Raw genomic sequence first — 5,468 nt, forward strand, 5'->3', positions numbered from 1 at the left:
TGTGTGTGTGTGTGTGTGTGTGTGTGTGTGTGTGTGTGTGTGTGTGTACATGGAGGCTGGAGGACAGCTTCGGTGTCATTTTTAGGAATGCTATTCTCCTCCTTTGAAATAAGGTCTTAGATCTGTCTGGAGTTCACCAATGTAGCTAGACAGATAGTAAGCCCCAGGAGTCTATCAGTTTGCTTCCTCTGTGCTGCTCATGTCTGGCTTTTTACATGTTGAGAGTCTTTATGAGCATTCTAGATGCTGAAGTTAGGTCTTTATTCTCCAAAAGGCTATGTGTGCACGTGTGTGGATGAAGGAAGAAATGGAAGAACAGCTATTTGCTTTGGCTCATGCTTTCAGAGGGTTCAGTCCACAGTCATTTGGTTCTGTGTTTTTAGGCCAGGAGGCCACTCATGACAGCCTGGAGAGGCAGGAGAGGGGGCAGGGGATATAGAAGGGAAGAGAGGTGAGGGATGGGGACTCCAGGAGAGGAGAGTGATTCTGTGGTCTATTTTGAAAGGTTTCACAATAACAAATAATTTTTGTTGTTTGTTTGTTTGTTTTCAAGACAGGGTTTTTCTGTGTCTAGCCTTGGCTGTCCTGGACTCACTTTGTAGAGTAGGCTGGCCTCAGACTCACAGAGATCCACCTGCCTCTGCTTCCTAAGTGCTGCGACGACAGATGTGGGCCACTGGGCCCAGTTTACAAGTGATTATTTTTAAAAAGCCAAGCCCTACTTCCACTGCTATACCTGAAGTCTCAGCCAACATAATGAAAGAAAAAGAAAAGGTTTCAAATTGAAGCAAATGATCAGATGGCATTGTTATACTATCTGAAATAAGATCTTTTATTTCCTTAATTATATATTAGTATTCATTATTATTATTATTCTTTCAAAGCAACAGGAGTGGTTGCTCAGGGGCGGGAATACAATAAAAGATGAGGAAGCAAACTCCTGGCCTGAACGACAGAAGGAAAGGTGATCACCCCATGATGTTTGTTACCATAACATGTTCACACTGGGTGCGCTAAATCTGCCTACACAGGCTGTTTAATTTTCTTGTCGATTCAGGTCTCACTCACATTTTTGTGAGTCTGCTGCTGAGAGTCTCGCTGAGCACAGCACTTTGCCAAATATTTTCTGCTTCCTGTTTTGAGTTTTTATTTCCTCAGTAACGATCTGACTTTTAAACAAATGCTTGCTTTAGAGAAAGAAGAAGAAAGAGGAACTCAGTCCCTCGTGTTAACTATTTTTATTTTTGAGCTAACGCCTTCATGTATGCATTTTGCTGAACCCCAATGAGCCAGGCTAATAACTTGGGCAGTTTGGACCCAGTTGGGGAAGTCAGGGTTCCAGTGTACTAATGGAAAGCAATAGGGGATTTTACCAGCCCTCATTAAGGGGCTGAAAACGGATGTACAGTAAGAGATAATATTGGAAGTAGTTCTTTGGTTTACCAAAATCTAAATTTGAAAAAGAAGTTCAGTTTTGGAGAAGGAAGCATAAGAAAACCAGGTCCCTAGTGATACCAGGAACTTATTGAACAAGTCAGGGCGTGTCAGCTCAGGTTCAGCCCAAACTCTCATCCTCTCTTTCTCCCACCCTGAGGTCTTTTGGTTGTGAGTCAGTTGCTCACTAGGCCTTTGCTGTTTGAGCTCAGGTAGCCTGTATCCTTCAGGGCCTTGATTCACGTACTGGAAAAATCAAGGTCCTGGGCTATTCGTGACCAAATGTATTTCAGTTGCAAAATTATACAACCAAAAGTCAGAAAGGGAATTCAGGGCAGGGGATGCGGCTCAGTTGGTAATGCTTTCCTAGGTAGCAGCACTTAAAATTAAGTGTGGTGATGCATGCCTGGCATGGAAGGACTTGGGGGGTAGAGGCAGGAGGATCAGAAGTTCAAGGTTTTTTTTTTTTTTTTTTTTTCTATTTTGGCTACATAGTGAGTTTGAGGATAGTCTAGACTGTCCAGGGCCAGTGGGTTAGTTACTCTAGGAAAGTCATCAGCAGTCTTGTTTAGGTCAGCTCTGCATTTGACATTCAGCCAGCATTTGCTGAAAAACTCTCATGGTGTTTTGCGGAACTGACTGAAAGCACATCTCGGAAGGTCGCTGTGGACTAAGCAGTGATTTCTGAGCCAGACATGGTTTCAGGAATAGGAAAAATCTGTCCAGGAAAACGACAGAGCAACTCTGCCCTCTCCATCCAGAGCCTGGAGAAAGTGATCCTCTAGGGAAGAGTCTATCTTCAAACCTTTTAGCTCAAGCTCCAGGGAACCAGAGTAGAAGAGCCTGAATATCTGAACAGGCTGATGGGAAGGAGATGGCTCGCAAAAGGTGAACCGGATTGGACCCACATGAGACAGGACGAGAACAAATGCTGGCGTGTCTCCATGCCTACAGTGTTCTATCCTTTCTCCAACAGACACCAAACACATTTAATCCTCGAAACAGAGAGGGAGAGGTGTTATCTTAGTACCATTTCTCAGCCAGGGAAGTGAGATACAGGAAGATAATTGACACTTTCACGACTGTCGACAGTTAGCAGTAGACTGGACTTAGGACTTACCCTCTTAACCCTAATTTCCCTAAGTGGGTCTATTCCTGGTATAAAATGGAGTTGGAGGGGGTCACCACAAAACCCACTGTGATAGTTTTCTGTGGCTGTTGGGATACAGACTTGGGTACCAAACACATAAAAAGATTCAGAGAGGAGCTGAGGAGATAGCTCAGTTGATGTCCTGAGTTCAATCCCCACCTCCATGTAAAAGGCGATGCTGTGTGTAGGGAGCAAGCTTTGGGGAGGTGGAGAGAGCTGGGTATCCGGGGCTTGTTGGTCAGCCAGTGTAGCTCCAGATTCAATGAAACACTCCATCTCAAAAAATAAGATGCAGGCCTTTAATCCCAGTACTTGGGAGGCAGAGGCAGGAGGATCTCTTTGAGTTCAAGGCCAGCCTGGTCTACAAAGTGAGGCCAGGACAACAAGGGCACTGTTACACAGAGAAACCCTGTCTCAAAAACAAAACAAAACAAAACAAAACAAAACAAAACAAACAAAAAAATGGAGGAGCCTGGCAGTGGTGGTGCATGCCTTTAATCCCAACACTCAGGAGACCTAGATAGGCAGATATCTGTGAGTTCAAGGTTAGAGGTCAGCCTGGTTTACAGTGAGTTCCAGGACAGCCAGGGCTACACAAAGAAACCCTGTCTTGGAAAACAAACCAAAACCAAAATACAAGAACACACATGTGAACACATACCAGAGAACATACATGTATATACATGAACATATACAGTTTTATTTTTAAGAAGAAAAGCAAAGAAATTATCTGTCTCATGGTGAGGGGAAGGAACTGTGATTGAATCTGAATCCACATGGGGCTTCTGAGGAGCTTATGATATTTTACTTTTTGAGCCAAGTAGTGAGTAGACTGAATGAATAACAAGAATTGTTATTTATTCAGCTAGACAAGAATGGTTTACATCATTTTTGAAAGAGGGTCTCCCTAACTAGTACAGGGTGAACTTGAACTCAGTATCCTTCAGCCTCAACTGATAATAGAGGCATACATCACCATGCTCTAGCTAACTGTTGATGTTTAAACTACAGCTCTCATATTAAAGGGCATAAGAGATAGTTTATTCTGGAGCCATTTTGAATGACCATGACCTAGGAACATAGATTTAGGTACACCAAATTCCATGCTCCAATGTAGAACTGTTTCACAGGCAGATGTCTGTGTACATGTCTATGTCTATATATTACAGATTAAAGAAAGTCATAAATCAAGGCAAGTTTAAAAAACAGTGGTGAGTACACCAGAGAGCTACATGGAAATGGAGGGGAGCGATTCTATAGGCATAAGATGCTATGCTTAGCTCTTGGATCAGTGGAGTCTAGTGTCCTCCTAAGTTAATAATCGCTTGTAAGATAAGAAAGAAAATAGTCCCTAGTTATCAAGCAACTTAAATTTTGGCTATCAGCCAGAAAACAAATGTATTCTCCCTGTCCTTCCTTCCTTCCTTCCTTCCTTCCTTCCTTCCTTCCTTCCTTCCTTCCTTCCTTCCTTCCTTCCTTCCTTCCTGCCTTTCCTTCTTTCTTTCCTTCTTCCTTACTTTCTTCTTTCTTTCTTTCTTTCTTTTCTTTCTTTCTTTCTTTCTTTCTTTCTTTCTTTCTTTCTTTCTTTCCTTCTTTCTTTCTTCCTGTGTTGGGGATCAAACTCAGGGCTTCATATATTCAAGGCAAGCACTTTTCCAGCTTTCTCTAGCTTCAACCCCTCTCTCCCTTCTTTTTTTTTTTTAATTTTTTAATTTTTTAAAATAGGGCGTTGTTCTGGAACTCAACCCAGGCTGGCCTCAAATATATAGTAATTTGCCTCAGCCATCCTAGAGCTGGCACAACAGATATTTGCCACCAGTTTAGATAGACAGGAAAGCTGGCTAGAAGGCTAGATCAAGAAAGGCTTATAGGTTATGCTAAGTCAACTGGCTCAAAACAGATGCTCAGAGGTGGGGTTACCCTCGTGACTGTAGGAAGCAGCTTCGTGACTGGAAGGGGAAGGGCATTTTGGGAACTGAATACCACAAATGCAAAGGTTGGAGCTGGACCAGTTGTGTAATGCAGGAAATGAGGTCACAAGGAGAACCTGGGACCATAGGCTATTGGGTCATTTTTCTGGGAGGGATGTGAATGGTTTTGTGTTGGGGATTGTGATATGAAGGTTTGGAAGTAGTGATAATGGTAGTAGGAGCCTGTGGGTGTCACTGATGCCAGCAGCGCACATTTAAAATCGGTATAATGAAGGAAGGAGTCTGGAGAGATGGTGCAGCAGTTAAGAGAGCTTGCTGCTTTTCCAAGAGGAGCTGAGATCAGTTTCCAGTACCTACATAAGGCACCTCACAACCTCCGGTAAATCCAGTCCATGGGCTCCAATGCCCTCCTCTGGCTTCTTTGGACGCCCTCACACACATACACATAATTTTTTTTTAAAATGTATAAGTAGAAATAAAGGGGGTTAAATGGAAATTTTTGTGTTATATGTAACCACCACAAGTTTTAAAACTAGAAAGAACAGGTAAGTAGCGTGTGATCAGAATAATGACAAAGGGAGTTGGGAGCTACAGAAGAAATATCTCAGGCATGGTGGCCTACACCTTTAATCCCAGCACTCCGTAGGTAGAGACTGGTGATGTCTGTGAGTTCAAAACCAGGCTGATTTTCATGGTGAGTTCCTAGGATAGTCAGAGCTACATGGTGAGTGAGACCCTGCCTTGAAAAATAAGATAAAGCAAATAAAAATAGGAGAAAATACTACCAAGTTTCCAGGATCCCCTTGGGTGCTGGTCAGGCTCAACTTCATCTCTGACAGATGGTTCCCTGGGTGGGGTTCAAGATGTGATCACTTTGTGAATGTTTATTGAGCTTTACATTTACCTTTCCTTCCTTCCTTCCTTCCTTCCTTCCTTCCTTCCTTCCTTCCTTC

Source organism: Psammomys obesus, unplaced genomic scaffold, assembly GCF_907164565.1.
Source record: "Psammomys obesus unplaced genomic scaffold, mPsaObe1.curated_primary_1811, whole genome shotgun sequence".
NCBI lineage: Eukaryota > Metazoa > Chordata > Mammalia > Rodentia > Muridae > Psammomys > Psammomys obesus.